Source organism: Bombina bombina, chromosome 3, assembly GCF_027579735.1.
Source record: "Bombina bombina isolate aBomBom1 chromosome 3, aBomBom1.pri, whole genome shotgun sequence".
In the NCBI taxonomy this organism is placed as follows: Eukaryota; Metazoa; Chordata; class Amphibia; order Anura; family Bombinatoridae; genus Bombina; species Bombina bombina.
The window spans coordinates 1,226,415,143-1,226,439,419 of NC_069501.1; positions in this window are offsets into that span (position 1 = coordinate 1,226,415,143).

Genomic DNA, 24,277 nt, shown 5'->3' on the forward strand with positions numbered 1-24,277 from the left:
AGCGGGAGGCGAAGGGTCTGACACGTGGGGAGAGTTAGTCGGCATAACTTCCCCCTCGTCAGAATCTTCTGGTGATATTTCTTTTATAGTTAAAGACTGATCTTTACTGTTTAAGGTGAAATCAATACATTTAGTACACATTCTCCTATGGGGCTCCACCATGGCTTTCAAACATAATGAACAAGTAGTTTCCTCTGTGTCAGACATGTTTAAACAGACTAGCAATGAGACTAGCAAGCTTGGAAAACACTTTAAACAAGTTTACAAGCAATATAAAAAACGTTACTGCACCTTTAAGAAACACAAATTTTGTCAAAATTTGATATAACAGTGAAAAAAGGCAGTTACACTAACAAAATTTTTACAGTGTATGTAACAAGTTAGCAGAGCATTGCACCCACTTGCAAATGGATGATTAACCCCTTAATACCCAAAACTGAATAATAAAAGACAAAAACGTTTTGTTTTTTTGTGTGTGTTTTTTTGTTTTTTGTTTTTTTAAACAGTCACAACAACTGCCACAGCTCTACTGTGGCTTTTTACCTCCCTCAAAAACGACTTTGAAGCCTTTTGAGCCCTCCAGAGATGTCCTGGATCATGCAGGAAGAAGCTGGATGTCTGTGTCAGTAATTTTATCTGCACAGAAAAGCACTAAAATAGGCCCTTCCCACTCATATTGCAACAGTGGAAAGCCTAAGGAAACTGTTACTAGGCAAAATTCAAGCCAGCCATGTGGAAAAAAACTAGGCCCCAATAAGTTTTATCACCAAATACATATAAAACGATTAAACATGCCAGCAAACGTTTTATATTACATTTTTATAAGAGTATGTATCTCTATTAATAAGCCTGATACCAGTCGCTCTCACTGCATTTAAGGCTTTACTTACATTAGTTCGGTATCAGCAGCATTTTCTAGCAAATTCCATCCCTAGAAAAATATTAACTGCACATACCTTATTGCAGGAAAACCTGCACGCCATTCCCTCTCTGAAGTTACCTCACTCCTCAGAATATGTGAGAACAGCCATGGATCTTAGTTACTTCTGCTAAGATCATAGAAAACGCAGGCAGATTCTTCTTCTAAATACTGCCTGAGATAAACAGTACACTCCGGCACCATTTAAAAATAACAAACTTTTGATTGAAGAATAAACTAAGTATAAAACACCACACTCCTCTTACGACCTCCATCTTGGTTGAGGCTTGCAAGAGAATGACTGGATATGACAGTTAGGGGAGGAGCTATATAGCAGCTCTGCTGTGGGTGATCCTCTTGCAACTTCCTGTTGGGAAGGAGAATATCCCACAAGTAATGGATGATCCGTGGACTGGATACACTTAACAAGAGAAAAAAACATAATTCTGCTGTGTAGGATCCCCCCTTAGCACCCAACCTCCCTTATCCCCCCCCCTTTAAATAGCTCTGTAACCCTCTCCCTCTACCTTATTGTGCACCATCTTGGGTACTAGCAGCTGTCTGCCAGTACCCAGTTTGAAATAAATTATGTTTTGGTTTTTTTTTAAATATTTTATTAAAAAAATAGTCTATATTTTCTGTAGTCTAGCTGCCCCCCCCTCAACATCCAACCCCCCACACTCTCCCAGATCCCTTAACTGAAAATTCCCACCCTCCCCAATCCTCTCTACCACCTTATTAGTAACATTTATTGTGCCATAGTGTAGGGTTCCCACCCGCGCCCACCCCCGTGCACGCTCCCCCGCACGCGATCCTGCCCCCCTCCTTCACTGATGGCCACCCACCCGCCTCCCTGCATCAGCTCCCACCCACCAACAATCACGGCCATAAATGGTCGATGCAGAGAGGGCCACAGAGTGGCTCTCTCTGCATCGGACTGATAGAAAATGTTATTGCAGGATGCCTCAATATTGAGGCAACACTGCAAAAACATGAAAGCGGCTGGAAGCGATCAGGATCGCTTACACCGCTTTCAAACACCAACGACATACAGGGTACGTCCTTGGTCATTAAGGACTTTTTTTTTTAGGACGTACCCTGTATGTCGTTGGTCCTTAAGGGGTTAATGGTCATTTAACCAAGGAGGCAATCACTCATGTTTGGGAGCCAAGGAAGAGACTTATATTTAGATTTATGTAGAATAATAAAATACAGTTAATATTTTGCAAGCTGTGGTTCTTTGGTTCTTTGGATTTTCAAGTCTTACTTTACAGTATACACGTTAAAGGAATAGTCTAGTCAAAATTAAACTTTCATGATTCAGATAGTGCATGCAATTTTAAGCAACTATTTCACTCCTATTAACAGTCTTTCTTTGTTCTTTTGGTATCTTTATTTGAATGTAAGTTTAGAAGTTGTCCCATTTTTGGTTCAGCACCTGGGTAGGGCTTGCTGATTGGTGGCTACATTTAGACACCAATCAGAAAGTGCTACCCAGGTGCTGAACCAAAAATGGGCCGGCTCCTATGCTTAGATTCCTGCTTTTTGAAAAAAAGATAACAAGAGAATGAAAAAAAAATGATAATAGGAGTAAATTACAACGTTGCTAAAAATTGCATGTTCTATCTGAATCATGAAAGTTTAATTTTGAATAGACTATTCCTTTAACATTTTTTTGTGTTTTTCAAACAATTGTTTTAGTCAAATACAAAATATGGGATAGAAGGAGACATTGTTAACTTAGTTGATTAGCAGCAGTCCTAATAGTCCAACTATTTAGGGGATTCTCCTGAATTGGGACCTCTGTCCAAGCTCCCTTCCTGTTTGTCACAGTTTTAAAAAGACCCCCTGGAGCAATGTTCTGAACCAGCATTCTTAATGCCTCTAAGGAGCCTCACACTAGTAATGCCCAGATTCTGCACCAGTTACCCGAACCCTACCCTACGGTCATAGATAGCCCCTTGGTTGTCCAAACGTATTCAATGTTCTCCCTTGCTATAAAGGCCATTTACTCCCTGTAGTATACTCAGTACGTCATCGATAATGTTCCTCCCCAACGGGCAATGGGATGTGTAGTTTTCTCCTAGAGGAGCTCATAAATTGTCTCATTTGAAATACCAGCTTTACTATAGTACTGTGTTCCTGTCTAGTAGGACTTTTAAATATTATAACTTCTCACTGTGATGCAAAAGTGCCATTTCATTAGATATCAAGTCCACTCCACATGAACCAGCATGTTTTATTTGGCCCCGTGCCCAGCTTAATCCAACCCCTCTTCCTTACAACAAAATCCCAAGTTTGTCTATTACATGTTGGGAGGTATGGTTAAATAACATTACACTTCTCCCATTGATACTAGTATGTGCCATAGAGACAAGTTGTTAAAAATACAGCCACCATTTTTACTAGCTACTTAATACTAAATAAAAACTATTTATTGTATGTGTTGTTTTGTCTGTGTGGCTTTGTGAGGTTACTCAGTGCAATAATTGTACATTTGCACTAAAGACAAAGTTGTTTATGTATTATTAACTCCCCTACAAATTAAAGTGGAGTGGTATTTAATACTCCCACTCGCGTGCTAGAAGTATACTTTTTGTGCATGGCGGATAACACTCTTGTTAAAAGTAAACAGTTTTCGCTCACGCGCTAACCCGATGCGCTCAAAAAGACAAAGTTTGAATATTGTAATCGTGTTAACGTATTTCCCCATAGAAGTCACCCTACTCGCATGCAAACCTGATCGCATATTCTCAAGTGCACTAACCCAACATGAAAATATGAATATTTCACATTCCAATGTACTTCACAAGCAGAATATTTCTATTTGTTCATAAACACATATATCTGATGGTATTTTGGTACTATATATATATACATATATATATATATATATATATATATATATAGAGAGAGAGAGAGAGAGAGAGAGAGAGAGATTTATACAGATATATAAAGATATATAGAAATATAGAAATATCTATTTATAAATACACAGAACATATTCCCCTATGAAAAGAACAATGGAATGTGAAATATTTACAGTAAATACATACAACAGGGGCGTATTATGGCCTAGGCACCCAAGTCCTGTGCCTAGGGCGGGAGATTTGGAGGGGGCGGCAAGGGGTGCGTGTACATATTTTTTAAACAGAGCGCACATGCTAAACAAAAGTGTGCAGAGATCAGGAGAAATTGATTTGAAAAAAAAAATAATGTATTTTTTTCACATAGTGGCGATTCGTGGACTAGCAAATGCTAGTTTTTTAGTGTACAAAGGTTTTTTGGGTGCGACTAAGTATTTCTTGAAAAAATTACTCTGTCTTAAATTGCTAAACTCCCAATCAAAATGTCTCAATGATTAAATAATTAGTATAAGGTAAATGGATATGTAAATTGGAAAACCGAACAATTACACCTTTAGGTGTCCTTGACCTTGACCCAATATATAAAGGATGACAAACGCTCTTGTTATTTAAAGGGTTCAAAATAATTTTACTAATAATTTATAAGCAGTATATAAAATATAAATTGTGAATACAGTCAATTTAATGATCCTTTCAGGATATAAATACTCCAGAAAATAAAATAAAAACAACCTTTGTAAATAAATGTCCCTAAAAATGGTGCCTTCACTTATTCAAATCTAACAATTTAAAACGATTAAAAAATTTAAAACGGATATGTTTAAGACTTGATCTTTAAAAATTGTTTATATCCTTTAAGTATAATTATACATAACCAATATAATCTATCTACTAAACATCTGCTAAAACATACGCTAAAAAGTAAAAGAACTGCAGTTATTTCTCTCCAGGGATTGTAACAAGTTACAAATGTGGTAAATATACACCAGTTTGTGGCAAGACAAAATATATATATATAATAGTCCTCTATTCGGCTTTGTTTCTAGTAAGAAACACACACTTTGCAAAGAGTTGTGTCCTTTGGGAGTTGCTTTAGTAGTCAGCTCAGCAGTGCCCCAATGGTAATTGAAAGATACTGTGTATTTACTACATCGTCTCCAAATCCAGGATAGCAGTACTATTTGGAGACGCTGTAGTAAACACACAGCAAACAGACGGGAGATACCAGGGGTAACGTATCCGTATAGGAGCCACACAAAAAAACTTTGCTTCATCAGAAAACTGCTAAGGTGAATTCCCTGCAACTCGCAGTTAGCACAAAAGGTAAAAAGGACGTACCCGGATCTACCTGCACACTTAAAGGAAAGAAAAAAGGCTTACACCGATATAGAGCGAATCAATTCCCTAATCCTCTTGGATTAAACTGGACACGAAGGTAACGTTACTATTATAAACAAATTAAAAGCCCCGGGCAATGACTTTGAATTACCATTGGGACACTGCTGACTACTAAATCTACTCCCAAATGACACAACTCTTTGCAAAGTATGTGTTTCTTACTAGAAACAAAGCTGAATAGAGGACTATTATACTGTATATATATAATACCCAGAATTCTCTTGTGCATTGGTAACATTGTATATGAGTTATTTCTGGGGAAAAAGCAAGCGGGCATTCTTGCCTAGATGTGCTAATTTCCTATGCAAATATTTACATTGATTTAATTTTGAGACATGGAGGATTTTAATTTCAGTTTTTTATCTCCCCCCATAATTTTAATGAATTTTGGTTTAACCTTGAAAATAGCTTTATCAATGCAGCAACCAGAAATCTATCTCCTACTGATGAGTTCCAAATAGAACGAAATAGGAGAATAGAAGTGATTTCTGATTTGCTGCTATAATCCTGTTAAAAGGATAGCTGTGTTAAAACAGTATTTTTGAAGCAAAAAAACTGAGAATTTGCATATCTAATTTGCATAGCTTACCCAGAATTCTCTTGTGCATTGGTAACATTGTATATGAGTTATTTCTGGGAAAAAGCAAGCGGGGATTCTTGCCTAGATGTGCTAATTTCCTATGCAAATATTTACATTGATTTATATATATATATATATATATATATATATATATATATATATATATATATAGTCCAGAAAATAGGCAGGCACTCTCCATTTATATCCACAAAAAATCTTTACTGTGTAACAAGTACAAACTTGTTACACAGTAAAGATTTTTTGTGGATATAAACGGAGAGTGCCTGCCTATTTTCTGGACAATCTAACTAGCATGCTGTGCACCCCGGATCATAATTGAGAGTGCTATACTATAACGAGTTGTATATATATATATATTCACACAAACAAATGCACTCTCAGGACTTTTCAAAGTTAGAATAACAAAGGTTAACGTTTTCGGGTATGTACTACCCTTCATCAGCATAACATCAAGTGAAAACATCAAAGAATATATAAGCAAACAAATTGTGTTACAATCACACACACACTCCAACCTGTGTATTCTCAAAGTGGCGCCAAACTGAATTGCTGGAACGCACGCCTGCGTTCCACTGTATCGTGTTGCCGGAAGGACAGTTATGTCACTTCCGGTATCGCCGTGTTCTATCGGCTTTAACTAAATGTACATAAATATATGTGTTATCAAACAAATCGCTAGATTTAGAGTTTTGTCGGTAACGACCCGCGTAGCTAACGCTGGCTTTTTTCTGGCCGCACCTTTAAAATAACTCTGGTGTTGAGAGTCCACAGAATGGCTGCGTTAGGCTCCAAAAAGGGAGCGTACAGGCATATTTAACGCTACTGCAACTCTCGATACCAGAGTTGCTTACGGACGCGGCCAGCCTCAAAAACGTGCTCGTGCACGATTCCCCCATAGGAAACAATGGGGCTGTTTGAGCTGAAAAAAAACCTAACACCTGCAAAAAAGCCGCGTTCAGCTCCTAACGCAGCCCCATTGTTTGCTATGGGGAAACACTTCCTACGTCTGCACCTAACACCCTAACATGTACCCCGAGTCTAAACACCCCTAACCTTACACTTATTAACCCCTAATCTGCCGCCCCCGCTATCGCTGACCCCTGCATATTATTATTAACCCCTAATCTGCCGCTCCGTAAACCACCGCTACTTACATTATCCCTATGTACCCCTAATCTGCTGTCCTAAACACCGCCGACCCCTATATTATATTTATTAACCCCTAATATGCCCCCCACAACGTCGCCTCCACCTGCCTACACTTATTAACCCCTAATCTGCCGACCGGACCGCACCGCTATTATAATAAAGTTATTAACCCCTAATCCGCCTCACTAACCCTATAATAAATAGTATTAACCCCTAATCTGCCGTCCCTAACATCGCCGACACCTAACTTCAAACATTAACCCCTAATCTGCCGACTGGAGCTCACCGCTATTCTAATAAATGTATTAACCCCTAAAGCTAGGTCTAACCCTAACACTAACACCCCCCTAACTTAAATATAATTTAAATCTAAAGAAATTAATTAACTCTTATTAAATAAATTATTCCTATTTAAAGCTAAATACTTACCTGTAAAATAAATCCTAATATAGCTACAATATAAATTATAATTATATTATAGCTATTTTAGGATTAATATTTATTTTACAGGTAACTTTGTATTTATTTTAGCCAGGTACAATAGCTATTAAATAGTTAATAACTATTTAATAGCTAAAATAGTTAAAATAATTACAAAATCACCTGTAAAATAAATCCTAACCTAAGTTACAATTAAACCTAACACTACACTATCAATAAATAAATTAAATAAAATACCTACAATTACCTACAATTAAACCTAACACTACACTATCAATAAATAAATTAAATACAATATCTACAAATAACTACAATGAAATAAACTAACTAAAGTACAAAAAATAAAAAAGAACTAAGTTACAAAAAATAAAAAAATATTTACAAACATAAGAAAAATATTACAACAATTTTAAACTAATTACACCTACTCTAAGCCCCCTAATAAAATAACAAAGCCCCCCAAAATAAAAAATGCCCTACCCTATTCTAAATTACTAAAGTTCAAAGCTCTTTTACCTTACCAGCCCTGAACAGGGCCCTTTGCGGGGCATGCCCCAAAGAATTCAGCTCTTTTGCCTGTAAAAAAAAACATACAATACCCCCCCCCCCAACATTACAACCCACCACCCACATACCCCTAATCTAACCCAAACCCCCCTTAAATAAACATAACACTAAGCCCCTGAAGATCATCCTACCTTGTCTTCACCATACCAGCTTCACCGATCCGTCCTGGCTCCAAAATCTTCATCCAAGCCCAAGCGGGGGCTAGACATCCATCATCCGACGGCTGAAGAAGTCCAGAAGAGGCTCCAAAGTCTTCATCCTATCCGGGAAGAAGAGTAGATCCGGACCGGCAACCATCTTCTTCCAAGCGGCATCTTCTATCTTCATCCGATGACGACCGGCTCCATCTTGAAGACCTCCAGCGCGGATCCGTCCTCTTCTTCCGACGACTTCCCGACGAATGACGGTTCCTTTAAGGGACATCATCCAAGATGGCGTCCCTCGAATTCCGATTGGCTGATAGGATTCTATCAGCCAATCGGAATTAAGGTAGGAGAATTCTGACTGGCTGATGGAATCAGCCAATCAGAATCAAGTTCAATCCGATTGGCTGATTCAATCAGCCAATCAGATTGAGCTCGCATTCTATTGGCTGTTCCGATCAGCCAATAGAATGCGAGCTCAATCTGATTGGCTGATCGGATCAGCCAATCGGATTGAACTTGATTCTGATTGGCTGATTCCATCAGCCAATCAGAATTTTCCTACCTTAATTCCGATTGGCTGATAGAATCCAATCAGCCAATCGGAATTCGAGGGACGCCATCTTGGATGATGTCCCTTAAAGGAACCGTCATTCGTCGGGAAGTCGTCGGAAGAAGAGGACGGATCCGCGCTGGAGGTCTTCAAGATGGAGCCGGTCATCATCGGATGAAGATAGAAGATGCCGCTTGGAAGAAGATGGTTGCCGGTCCGGATCTACTCTTCTTCCCGGATAGGATGAAGACTTTGGAGCCTCTTCTGGACTTCTTCAGCCGTCGGATGATGGATGTCTAGCCCCCACTTGGGCTTGGATGAAGATTTTGGAGCCAGGACGGATCGGTGAACCTGGTATGGTGAAGACAAGGTAGGATGATCTTCAGGGGCTTAGTGTTAGGTTTATTTAAGGGGGGTTTGGGTTAGATTAGGGGTATGTGGGTGGTGGGTTGTAATGTTGGGGGGGGGTATTGTATGTTTTTTTTTACAGGCAAAAGAGCTGAATTCTTTGGGGCATGCCCCGCAAAGGGCCCTGTTCAGGGCTGGTAAGGTAAAAGAGCTTTGAACTTTAGTAATTTAGAATAGGGTAGGGCATTTTTTTATATTGGGGGTCTTTGTTATTTTATTAGGGGGCTTAGAGTAGGTGTAATTAGTTTAAAATTGTTGTAATATTTTTCTTATGTTTGTAAATATTTTTTTATTTTTTGTAACTTAGTTCTTTTTTATTTTTTGTACTTTAGTTAGTTTATTTCATTGTAGTTATTTGTAGATATTGTATTTAATTAATTTATTGATAGTGTAGTGTTAGGTTTAATTGTAGTTAATTGTAGGTATTTTATTTAATTAATTTAATGATAGTATAGTGTTAGGTTTAATTGTAACTTAGGTTAGGATTTATTTTACAGGTAATTTTGTAATTATTTTAACTATTTTAGCTATTAAATAGTTCTTAACTATTTAATAGCTATTGTACTTGGTTAAAATAAATACAAAGTTACCTGTAAAATAAATATTAATCCTAAAATAGCTATAATATAATTATAATTTATATTGTAGCTATATTAGGATTTATTTTACAGGTAAGTATTTAGCTTTAAATAGGAATAAGTTATTTAATAAGAGTTAATTTATTTCGTTAGAATAAAATTATATTTAACTTAGGGGGGTGTTAGGGTTAGGGTTAGAATTAGCTTTAGGGGTTAATAAATTTAATAGAGTAGCGGTGCGGTCCGCTCGGCAGATTAGGGGTTAATAAGTGTAGGCAGGTGGAGACGACGTTGTGGGGGGCAGATTTGGGGTTAATAAATATAATATAGGGGTCGGCGGTGTTAGGGGCAGCAGATTAGGGGTACATAAGGATAACTTAAGTAGCGGCGCTTTGCGGTGGTCAGATTAGGGGTTAATTATTGTAGGTAGTTGGCGGCGACGTTGTGGGGGGCAGAATAGGGGTTAATAAATATAATATAGGGGTCGGCGGTGTTAGGGGCAGCAGATTAGGGGTACATAAGTATAACGTAGGTGGCGGTCGGCAGATTAGGGGTTAAAAAAATTTAATCGAGTGGCGGCGATGTGGGGGGACCTCAGTTTAGGGGTACATAGGTAGTTTATGGGTGTTAGTGTACTTTAGAGCACAGTAGTTAAGAGCTTTATGAACCGGCGTTAGCCCAAAAAGCCCTTAACTACTGACTTTTTTCTGCGGCTGGAGTTTTGTCGTTAGATTTCTAACGCTCACTTCAGCCACGACTCTAAATACCGGAGTTAGAAAGATCCCATTGAAAAGAAAGGATACGCAATTGACGTAAGGGGATCTGCGGTATGGAAAAGTTGCGGCTGAAAAGTGAGCGTTAGACCCTTTTTTGACTGACTCCAAATACCGGCGGTAGCCTAAAACCAGCGTTAGGAGTCTCTAACGCTGGTTTTCACGGCTACCGCCAAACTCCAAATCTAGGCCATAGTGAGTACTAACTGTAATAACATATCATAGTGAACCTTTAGTGATACTTATATTGGAAACCTTAGTGGCCTATTTCCTTATTCTAAAAAAAACGATTTCTAGTTGCTATGCCAACACTCTTCAACATCCGGCTTCAGAGTGCATTGTCAGCATATGAAAAATAATATATAAATGATCAAACATACATTATAGACTAAACGTGTCATAAGTATATATACACACACAGCTGAGCTTCTTCACTATGTATTATCATGACTTATATGTGCAGGGATGGTATATTAAACGTTACAAGCGGTAACCATGGAAACGTAAACAAAGTGGCATACACGTTAACTTACATTATGCCTGTCAGATTTCTAAGGGGATAATCGTTTACCACAAATATTCACAACACATCATATTGTGGAGTATTATCAAATACCTAAGAACTGGAGCACACAATATACTGGTACCTACCCCTTGTTTTTATACTTTATTACCATCCTCTTACTGGGGTTATTAAAAACAATACCGTTAAACACTATGTACAAAAAACAATAACTAAAATATAACTAAAATATAGCACTTATGGACTTCATTACCCAATGTACTGCAGGTATAGAACAAATATCCTACATGGAAAAAAGGAGCCAGTATAGCTAATAGCACAGATCTTCAAACATATAAAAGATTATTATCATTTTAGTGCCTCCTATAGTTAATAGTTAAGGAATAGTAAAGAAACTATACATATTTTTAATGATATGATCAAATACTATCAATGTTTAGTGGTGTTTGCACCCTTGAATGCATATGGACCTCAGATCAAATTAAATTCTGTGAGACCAGAGATAGTATGTGGATCTCAATAACCATGCATCTACGTAGAACACCAGATGAATATTAGGACATAAAGGAGATACCCAAGGTGTATGATATACAGAATACCTATACATATACAAGTCTATGGACCTTCTTAATGCTCCCTAGATGCACAAAAGGGTGGCTGGTTGAGTGACCTCCCAAGTGGCGTAGACTAGCCCACAACCGCCGGGGTATTGACTGTCCCAGAGGATATGGGCCACCACAACAAGGAACTGTCCTGGGCCCCACACTGTGAAATCACCAGACTGAACCCCCCGGTAAGTCACAACACCATGGGCTAGCACCCCAGGTAGGTATCTCACCCGCATGCTCTAGATAAGGAGTTTAAAGTCCGGTGCCGAATTAAGACCACCAGGATGTATTGTGCCAAGTCTGTATATCCATTGGGCTTCACGCAACAGCAACAACTTATTTCTGTCGCCACCTCTGTCTGGTACCAGTACATGATCTATCAAGATGTATCTTATTGAAGACAACGCATGCCGCATCTTGGCACAGTGCCTCGCCACCGGCTGATCTGAGTCGCCTTTTTCCAAAGCCACACGGATGGCTCTCCTGTGGTTTGCCATACACTCTCTGAGTGTCCCACTCATTTTCCCAACATATGCACTTGAACACGGGCAGAGTAATAGGTACACTACATGCGTGGTGGTGCATGTCAGTGAGTGGCGGATGGTATAATTTTTGTTAGAATGAGGATGGTGAAAAGTCTTTGTATTAATCAGTCCATTGCATGGAGTGCAGCCCAGGCAGCGATATGAGCCTTTGATGTTTACTTGGCTATGTTTCTTGTAGCTGGATTTTGGGTCTGTTCTAACAAGCATGTCCCTTAGATTAGTGCCTCTCCGATACCCAATCATTGGTGCCAGGTTCTTGGCAAACTGCAGTTTTGAATCTGACGCAACAATTGGCCAACGGGTCCTCAATATGTGTCCTGCATTAGTTGTAGTGGGTGCAAATGTAGTAGCCATAATCAATTTGCCCCCCGTGGTTTTCTGTGGCTTTTCTATAATCAATTCCTCTTGAGACAGTGTTAATACCTCCTCTAAGATGTTTTGGACCACCTGAGGTTTATAGCCCCTCTGCAGGAATTTATCCCTTACTCTGGACAGCTGGGAGATCCCTACCTCCCTGTTAGAATTGTTCCGTATTGTTCTGATCATTTGTGATCTCACAATTCCCTTCAGAAGTGCCAGTGGATGGCAACTCTCTGCCCTTAGTAGTGAATTTCTATCTGTGGGCTTACTGTACAATGTTGTGCCTATTTTGTTGCCCTCAATAAAGATGTTTAAGTCAAGAAAATGTATCTCCCTGCTGTTGTGTTAGCTTAAATCTAACCGTTGTGTCTGTGCTATTGATGGTATGAAACCATTCTTGGAGCTCTTGTTGCCCCCCACGCCAAATCAGAAAATGTTGTCTATATACCTTCTATAGAAGGTAATAGATTCATCACATTTGCCCCATAAATGATGTTTTTCAAAATGTGACATAAAGATATTGGCATACGCAGGGGCCATACAAGAGCCCATTGCGGTGCCAGCAATTTGAAGATTTTTTTTTTTTTCAAATCGGAAATAGTTCTTCCAAAGGCACAAGTCTAACAGCATCAGTAGAAATTCAATAGGAGGACCACTATATGACTCATCTTGTATGAGATGCTCCCTTACTGCCACTAGGCCAACAGTGTGTGGAATAATTGTGTACAAACTGTTGCCATCCAAGGTGACCAAAATGTCCACTTCTTGGATGTCAACAGTTTTCAGACGCCGGATGAGATCATTAGTATCCAATACAAAAGAGAGGATACCCCTGACCACTGGTTGGAGAAGAACATCTATGTATTGCACAATAGGTTGAAGCAAAGATTGAACTGCTGACACTATCGGGCGTCCAGGAGGTTTATTGAGTGTTTTATGTATCTTCGGGATAGTATATAATATTGGAATCCTAGGATGTGTCATCATACAAAAATCCTGAATCTGCTCTGAAATAAATCCCTGTTCAACCCCAAACTGGATACATTTGTCTACTTCCTTTTTAAACGTGTAGGTAGGATCATTGGGTAAGAGTTTATATGTGTTCTGATCTGCCAGTTGTTCAAGAATGTCTTCTCTATAATCAGAATAGTCTAATACGACTATAGCCCCACCCTTATCGGCTGGCCTGATGATTATAGATGAGTCATTCTGAAGAGTCTGTATGGCTTCATGTTCACTTTTAGTAAGGTTATTCTTCCAAATTCTCTGCATTCTCTCTGATTCCAGATCTTGTGTTATATATATATATTTTTTCTTGCCACAAACTGGTGTATATTTACCGCATTTGTAGCTTGTTACATGTACTTAGTAGCGATCCCTGGAGAGAAATAACTGCAGTTCTTTTACGTTTTAGCGTATGTTTTAGCAGATGTTTAGTAGATAGATCATATCAGTTAGGTATAATTATACTTAAGGGATATAAACAATTTTTAAAGATCAAGTCTTAAACTGATCCGTTTTAAATCGTTTTAAATTGTTAGATTTGAATAAATGAAGACACCATTTTTAAGGACATTTATTTAGAAAGGTTGTTTTTATTTTATTTTCTGGAATATTTATATCCTGAAAGGATCATTAAATTGAATGTATTCACAATTTATATTTTATATATATTGCTTATAAATTATTAGTAAAATTATTTTGAACCATTTAAATAACAAGAGCGTTTGTCATCCTTTATATATTGGGTCAAGGACACCTAATTAGGTGTAATTGTTCGGGTTTCCAATTTACATATCCATTTACCTTATACTAATTATTTAATCATTAAGACATTTCGATTGGGAGTTTAGCAATTTAAGTAATTTTTTTTAAGAAATACTTAGTCGCACCCAAAAAACGTTTGTACACTAGATAGATATTTGCCACACAGTGTTGATGCTTCACTGTGTATTTTGAGTGCATATTGCTTATACTACCAGCAACATTTACTGTGTGTTTTAGGTATTTTTTCTTTGAGAAAATATATCTTTTATTCCGAAAATGCTAGTTATTTACAGTGGATGGGAGTTATTAAAGGAAGAGAGCACGTGCAGGTTATGTAGTGCTGACAGGAGAATGAGCACTAGTAGCAGTAATGTCAGGGCACTGTCTAAGCAGCACTAGTAGCAGTTAGTGCACAAGACAGTCAGGGTGCTAGTTAGACTAGTGATGGTACTAAAGTTAACTCCCCTGCAGCCCCCCCTTCTCTCTGCCTACATGCAGCCTGACTCTTCACTTCTCACACTGCTTAGACAGTGCCCTGACTGGTCAATCAATCTTAATGCAGCACAGCCTGTGGTTCTGCATACAGAGCTATAGTACGGTTTGATCATACGCCCCACCAACATTCTTCACATGGCTGGAATCTGCAAAGCATGAATGGTGACGGTGTAGTACAACGGCTTCCTCCTGCTGAGTCTGCTGTGGGACATGGAGCTGTGCAAGTGGCTGGGTATGTTCACTGCAAGGTAATGCCATGTAAGTGTATGTACATGCAATCACCATATACTGTTCTGCATAGCTGGTATATGGTGTCTGCATATAATGAAGAAATGGAACTTTTAATTTCTAAAATCATGCAAAATAAGTGTGTGAAAAACCTGCATGCACAATTTTATATTGCCAGGGGGCAGAGGCTGGCACAATCATGTCGAAGTTAGGAAAATATTGCATTGCCACATATGAATATTTTTATAAGACTTGCACATATTTTTGCGTAATGTTATTCTTCACTGGTGTTTTATATATATATATATATATATATATATATATATATATATATATACAGACAGTACACCCCTCACATTTTTGTAAATACTTTATTATATCTTTTTATGTGACAACACTGAAGAAATTAAACTTTGCTACAATGTAAAGTAGTGCGTTTACAGCCTGTATAACAGTGTAAATTTGCTGTCCCCTCAAAATAACTCAACACACAGCCATTAATGTCTAAACCGTTGGCAGCAAAAGTGAGTACACCCCTAAGTGGAAATGTCCAAATTGGGCTCAATTAGCCATTTTCCCTCCCCGGTGTCATGTGACTCATTAGTGTTACTAGGTCTCATGTGTGAATGGGGAGCAGGTGTGTTAAATTTGGTGTTTTCACTCTCATACTCTCTCATACTGGTCACTGGAAGTTCAACATGGCACCTCATGGCAAAGAACTCTCTGAGGATCTGAAAAAAAGAATTGCTGCTCTACATAAAGATGGCCTAGGCTATAAGAGGATTGCCAAGACCCTGAAACTGAGCTGCAGCACGGTGTGCAAGATCATACAGCGGTTTCATAGGACAGATTCCACTCAGAACAGGCCTCGCCATGGTCGACCAAAGAAGTTGAGTGCACATGCTCAGCGTCATATCCAGAGTTTGTCTTTGGCAAATATACGTATTAGTGCTGCCAGCATTGCTACAGAGGTTGAAGTGGTAGGGGGGTCAGCCTGTCAGTGCTCAGACTATACGCCGCACACTGCATCAAATTGGTCTGCATGGCTGTCGTCCCAGAAGGAAGCCTCTTCTAAAGATGATGCACAAGAAAGCCAGCAAACAGTTTGCTGAAGACAAGCAGACTAAGGACATGGATTACTGGAACCATGTATTGTGTTCTGATGATACCAAGATAAACTTATTTGGTTCAGATGGTGTTAAGCATGTGTGGTGGCAACCAGGTGAGGAGAAGAAAGACAAGTGTGTCTTGCCTACAGTCAAGCATGGTGGTGAGAGTGTCATGATCTGGGCCTGCATGAGTGTTGCCGGCACTGGGGATCTACAGTTCATTGAGGGAACCATGAATGCCAACATATACTGTGACATACTGAAGCAGAGCATGATCCCTCCCTTCGGAGACTGGGCCACAGGCAGTATTCTAACATGATAGCGGCCCCTCCAATATGACCACTGCCTCGCTAAAGAAGCTGAGGGTAAAGGTGATGGACTGGCCAAGCATGTCTTCAGACCTAAACCCTATTGAGCATCTGTAGGCAATCCTCAAACGGAAGGTGGGGGGGCGCAAAGTCTCTAACATCCACAAGCTCTGTGATGTCATCATGGAGGAGTGGAAGAGGACTCCAGTGGCAACCTATGAAGCTCTGGTGAACTCCATGCCCAAGCGGTATGGTGGCCGCACAAAATATTGACACTTTGGGCCCAATTTGGACATTTCCACTTAGGGGTGTACTCACTTTTGTTCCCACTGGTTTAGACATTAATGGCTGTGTGTTGAGTTATTTTTAGGGGATAGCAACTTTACACTGTTATACAGGCTGTACATTCACTACTTTACATTGAAGCAAAGTGTAATTTCTTCAGTGTTATCACATGAAAAAATATAATAAAATATTCACAAAAATGTGAGGGGTGTACTCACTTTTGTGAGATGCTGTATATGTATATATATATATATACACACACTTCCAGACAGTGTGCACTCCTGAAGAAATAGTATCAACAGCCTAGGGTGTAATAAAGTGACAATTTATCTTATATATTACGCACTTTTTTATTTTTATGTGTGTGTGTGTTTTGCAAGCCTTGTTGAACATTAAGTTAAGTATGAATATTGCATAAATATGATTTTTCATCTACTTAACTGCTAAGGACAGTTACATACAATATATGTCTATATGAAGTTATATAAATGTCTATATGTGTGTACATATGTATTTATTTGTTTATTTGTATAGATATATCTGTAAATACATATATACATGTATAAATACATATGCACACACACACATATATACATATTTAGACATGTATATGTATATATCGCTATGTTAAAGTCCTTTGCCTCAATTTTTTTTCAAACTCCTGAGACCTCATATCTTTGAGCCTTTATAACTTTTTTGTGCATAGTGTAACTATGAGTGTAACTGTACTCTGTAATGCATTTTTTCTATGTTTTGTAACACTTTTTTGTTTGGCAGAACAGTTAACCAGAGCTGGGAGGACGTAAACGTCAATTGCACTCAAGCAATCGCATTTACTTTCAACTTGTAATACTAGCGCTTCATCTGATGTGCGCAAACACCCGCGATAAACCACTATATTGTAACTTAGATTACCTTTTCTGCTGAGGCCAATTAGAAATGGTTATAAATGGCTTACTAGAGAGTGCAACCAATGGCACTTCCATGTTTAACATGAATTGGAAAGCCCACAATATTCAGAATTAAATAACAGGAAAGGAGAACAAAATAAATAAGGAAAGTATAAGGCAAAGTTGTTTTACTACATGTAATTAAACAATTTATATTAATATCTTGAAATGTTTAATGTCAATTTAACATACATGAGTATTAGATATGTACATTTGACAGTTTTGTTCACTGCCGAATGCAGAAGTAGGAGGCTGCTTTCGGGATATTCGTCTCTTTTTGTGCAAGTGAAAAACACTAAGCACTAATCTGTGCAAATCCAGATCTTAGTGTGTTTTACTTGCACAAGAGGATATTCGGCTCTGTAAAGAGCTTATGGAAGTGGAAGGCCCTCTAGTGGGACTGTAGCAAAATTAAGGGATAGCTGACTTGAAGTCTGGAGGGTTCTAGAAGTGTGTGTATGATACAATGTTGCAAATGTGTGGGAGGGTGTACCTCTTGCCTTTATAGGGTCCTGTTCCAGTGGATTCGGCCTCTTCTTGCCTCCAGACTTCAAGGAGAACTTTCCCCGCCCACCCGTCCCTGGAAGAAGGTATGTGGCGGCAAGTTAGGTTGAGGGTCTGTCCTCGGCGGGGGTAGGTTTAGTTGAACCAGCCCCATAAGCCCGAGGTTGTAAGATAGTCATCCACCTCTCTCATTCGTGTTGGACGACTCGTTTGGAGAGGATGCCTTACTGGGTTGGTGAAATTGTGCCCTAGCTGGCGGTCGGGCAAGGCCCTGGGAGCGGGTGCAGTGTGAGCAGAGTGACGGCCCGAACACAGGGAGAGGTGTCGCCCACTAAGTGCCGGCTTAGGGGTTCCTCTCCCCCTTTTAAAGAGCTGCAGGCCGAAGAGCTCTCCATAACGAAATCTCTCGCACTGTGCCAATGAGCGTGCGCAACCCCTGTGCCACGCTGCAGACATCGGAGGGGCCTTGTCCGTCAATAAGTAGGGGTTAGTTAGCTAGAAGAAGATGCCGCCACCAACTGTTACAAGTTCAGTGATAGGTTGATTTGAGCTGCCTAATTATTGGCTAAGATTAGGCAGAATTCAATTCGTTTAATAAACGCGACCGTGACCGGTCTTTTCCCCAAGCAGTTGTGTTGTGTTTTTATTTGAGAACGTAGGACGTAATAGGAGGTTTATCCCTTAATACCAACAGCTGCCTCCTACTTAAAGGACCAGTAAATATAGTAAATTTGCATTATGAAAAAATGCATGATAACAATACAATGCAATAGCACTTGGAGGCCGATTTATCAAGTGTGTGGCGGACATGATCCGCTGTAGCGATCATGTCCGCCAGACATCGATAAATGCCGACAGCATACGCTGTCAGCATTTATCATTGCACAAGTAGTTCTGGTGAACTGCTTGTGCAATGACACCCCCTGCAGATTCACAAATAATCGGCCTCTAGCAGGGGGTGTCAATCAACCCAATCGTATGAGATCGGGTGGACTGATGTCCGCAACCTCAGAGGTAGCGGATGAGTTAAGGAGCAGTGGTCTTAAGACCGCCGCTTCTTAACTCCTGTTTCCGGCGAGCCTGAAGGCTCGCGGGGAAACAGGGATTTACGACCCCATTTGGGTTGTGATAAATTGGCCCCTTGGTCTGAACTTCAAATGAGTAGAAGATTTTTTTCTGACAAATTTCAAAGTTATGTCTATTTCCACTCCCCCTCAATCATGTCACAGCCATCAGCCAATCACAAATGCATATACGTATATTCTGTGAATTCTTGCACATGCTCAGTAGGAGCTGGGGCCTCAAAAAGTGTAAATATAAAAAGACAGCGCACATTTTGTTAATGGAAGTAAATTGGAAAGTTGTTTAAAATTGCATCATGAAACAGAATAAGTTTCACAAACTAAATCATGAAAGTTTAATTTTGACTTCAGTGTCTCTTTAAGCATTTGGCAGCGAACGAAATTGCTGAATGCACATCTCTATTGAGTATAATGCAGTTTGCCTAAGCTTTTCTGTACACAACAATGACTCACAGTGATTGGTCACATTAGCTCGTGTACAGGGCCTCTGAAATCCGACGCCAAAGATCAAGTATTCTTCATAATTATATTTAAGAGAGTTTTCAAGAGGTTTCTCCTTTGATTTATCTGCATTGGCAAAACCTTGCAAGTTTTATTAAACAAGAGAAATTAGGTACTTTTAAAACATTTAGTAATGATTTATAGTACAAATGTATAACAAAGACTTTAATGCTTTAAAAATATCAATTTTGTGGTGTCATTATTTAATGGTTTATGACTGATAATGGCAAAGATTTAGCTTACAAATTGTGATATTGACACCAAAGAAAAGCTCAGTTTTAAAAGTAAACATACCTTATATCAGTATACCAGTTTTCATTTGTTTATAGATTGTTTCAATAGATTAATCTGTAATCTAACCTTAGTTATACTGTTATATGGACTGCAAAATATAAGTTCAAATGTCTATGAAAATAATACATTAAAAATATATTTGTTATTCACTTATATTTTTTTACTTTTTTGTACAACATTCTACATAATTCATTTTTACTCTAAATTTGCAAAAATAAAAACATCATTATAATTGGATTGTCTTAAAAATTTCTTTGTATATATATATATATATATATATATATATATATATATATATATATATATATATATATATATATATATATATATAAGTTTGTAAATGCATCATAGCCCTATCTGGTAGCTAAGTGGATTATTTTAAATGTGAACTTGTAAAAAAAAATAATTGTTGAGCACAAATCATACTGTTATACTGTTAATCACTGACTGAACAGGAAACTCGCTCACACATATTTACTTGGAAAAGTCTATTTAGAACTTTACTTTGAAAATAGTGTTATTCATTTTCGGAAACTGTTTAAAACAAACAAAAAAAATATAAAAAAATTCACACGGTCAGAATATTTAGTTTATTTCTACTTTATGTCAGAATGTCAATAATTATTATGGAGTAGGTGCATATCTCATAGCCTGGGAAGCAATCTGAGAATAAACTGGGGGCCCATTTCATTATTTATAGTTCTGCCAGATGGCATAATGGGCAATATATTTTATGGCCACTGTATCTCTCCTTGATGGATGTTCTGAAAATATTTGCTCATCATCTGATGTCAAAATAAAGATTTTACATTCTTCTTTGTATCCTTGTAGGTTGTTTAAGAAAAGATGTATTACTATTAGCTATCCTTCAAACAACCAAACTATATCAGCTACAAGCATCAGGAGACTTGTTTTTTTACAATAAATAGTTACAAAGCTTTAAGGAAGCAAAGCAATCTGGGAATAATTAAAATGAGAAGTTATTTGTTTTCTCATTGGAAAATAACATTCTGAAGCTTTACATTTTATAAACAGGTATATACATATACAGTATCCCACAAAAGTGAGCACACTCCTCACATTTTTGTAAATATTTTATTATATCTTTTCATGTGACAACACTGAAGAAATGATACTTGAGTGTACAGCCTGTATAACAGTGTAAATTTGCTGTCCCCTCAAAATAACTCAACACACAGCCATTAATGTCTAAACCATTGGCAACAAAAGTGAGTACACCCCTAAGTGGAAATGTCCAAATTGGGCCCAAAGTGTCAATATTTTGTGTGGCCACCATTATTTTTCAGCACTGCCTTAACCTTCTTGGGCATGGAGTTCACCAGGGCTTCACAGGTTGCCACTGGAGTCCTCTTCCACTCCTCCATGATGACATCACAGAGCTGGTGGATGTTAGAGACCTTGCGCTCCCCCACCTTCCATTTAAAGGGACAGTCTACACCAGAATTTTTATTTGATAATCCCTTTATTACCCATTTCACAGTTTTGCATAACCAACACAGTTATAATAATATACTTTTAACCTCTGTGATTATCTTGTATTTAAGCCTCTGCAAACTGCCCCTTTTTTCAGTTCTTTTGACAGACTTGCAGTCTAGCCAATCAGTGCCTGCTCCCAGATAACTTCTCGTGCACGGGCACAGTGTTATCTATATGAAATACGTGAACTAACACCCTCTAGTGGTGAAAAACTGTTAAAATGCAATCTGAAAGAGGTGGGCTTCAAGGTCTAAGAAATTAGCATATGAACCTCCTAGGTTAAGCTTTCAACTAAGAATACCAAGAGAACAAAGCAAAATTGGTGATAAAAGTAAATTGGAAAATTGTTTAAAATTACATGCTCTATCTGAATCATGAAAGTTTATTTTGGCCTAGACTGTCCCTTTAAGGATGCCCCACAGATGCTCAATAGGGTTTAGGTCTGGAGACTTGCTTGGCCAGTCCATCACCTTTACCCTCAGCTTCTTTAGCGAGGCAGTGGTCACCTTGGAGGTGTGTTTGGGGTCGGTATCATGTTGGAATACTGCCCTGCGGCCCCGTCTCCGAAGGGAGGGAATCATGCTCTGCTTCAGTATGTCACAGTACATGTTGGCATTCATGGTTCCCTCAAAAAACTGTAGCTACCTAGTGCCAGCAGCACTCATGGAGGCCCAGACCATGAAACTTCCACCACCATGCTTGACTGTAGGCAAGCCACACTTGTCTTTGTACGCCTCACCTGGTTGCCACCACACACGCTTGACACCATCTCAACCAAATAAGTTTATCTTGGTCTCATCAGACCACAGGGCATGGTTCCAGTAATCAATGTCCTTAGTATGCTTGTCCTTAGCAAACAGTTTGTGGCTTTCTTGTGCATCATCTTTAGAAGAGGCTTCCTTCTGGGAAGACAGCCATGCAGACCAATTTGAGGCAGTGTGCAGCGTATGGTCTGAGCACTGACAGGCTGACCCCCCACCCCTTCAACCTCTGCAGTAATGCTGGCAGCACTCATACGTCTATTTCCCAAAGACAACCTTTGTATATTATGCTGAGCACGTGCACTTCTTCAGTGTTGTCACTTGAAAAGATATAATAAAATATTTACAAAAATGTGAGGGGTGTACTCACATTTGTGGGATACTGTATATATATATATATATATATATATATATATATATATACATCTATATATATATATATACACAGTATATATATGTATATATATATATATATATATATATATATATATATATATACAATTAGTTAGAGAAAGTTAGTAAAGTGCACTATATTAGAAAGCTCCAAGTGTGGGAATGATTGACAACTCTCACTTGCAAATTTGCAACCTATGCCCAGAAACATGGGATTAGACAGTCCGTTGAAAAAGAAAACTTAGCACAGAGTTCAAATGCATGCACACTCTTGCCCCGGACTCTTCAGACAAACCAACAGCAAAATGGAACATACCATGTGAGATTAACTTTGCCACAGTAAAATCGCTGGCTATACTCACTGCATCAAATGCGATGCTGCGTTGTCACAATCCGTCCTGCTCCGTGTGCTGCAAGTAGATCCTCTTAGCTCACCGCTTCTTGCAGAGTCCTCTGTAATGTGCCGATTCAGTGTGTTTCTCTATTCACACTGTGCGCGTCCAATGACGTATGCACAGCCGGTCACGTGGTATGCGGTGTCCAATCAGTGTATCCCTTGTCTTGTCTTCAGTTGTTAGTATGCAGACGTAATCAGGGCTGTAGGGGCAGGCGAATCCAAACTCAGCCTGCTAAGTGAGAGGCTTTCGAGCCTAAGGACCCCAGATACTGGCGTAATGTAGTAATAAGTAGAAAGAAATCCAGGGTCAAAGAATGAAGTAAAATAAAATCCAAACTTTATTGTAGTCCACTTGTGGATAAAAACCATGGGGGTCAAAAAGCATACAACACTCAGCACTTGTTGCTTCCAGCTAACATGTTTCGGTGTGATACCGTAATCATAGCTGATGGAATGCACAATTGCTGCTTCATTTAAAAGCAGAATGTAATTCTGATTGGTTAATAACAAAAACAAACCTACGTGTGAGTGTGCAGACTGGTGATTGTGTCAAGAATTAACCATTTACATACCTAAAGTATTAAAACATATATTGTGAATGAAAGAGAACATTATGTATATTAATAGAAGCATAACGCTTAAAGCTTAAAGCTTGAACTTGCTAAAGGATTCAACCTGCCATAATGGAAAACACACATTGTATCCATTGCTTATATAATATATTAGCAGGTGCTATAGGAAACTCCTCGGCACATCAGAGATGAGATAAGTAAAAGCAATGTTTTATTAAATTAGTATAATAAAACCATGATCCGTATACAGCAGCTTGATAAAATCATTGTTTAGAACAGAAAAACAGGGGGAACATCACCCTCCTGTGACATCATACGCGTTTCATGCCTCTGGGGCACTTGTTCACTGATCACATATATATATATATAATACAGAAGTGGAATGCACTCTCAAACTGGATCGGGTACACATCCTATGACCTTATTTACTGCATCTGCCCAAATGGGTCAGACCCAGGAACCACGTCAAGGTCTCTCCCATCCTGGATCCCTAATACAACCAAACAATGCAAGCTCTCAATCAAACAAACTGGGAACCTCCCAAGGGTGGTATATTATATATATAATTGTGACATTGACATTTAAAGGGCCACTAAACCCAGTAGACTTGCATAATTAACGAGTGCATAATAAAAAGAAAATGCAGTAACACTTGCTCTGAATCTCAGCAGTATGGCAAATGTATTTTTTCTCCGACCCTC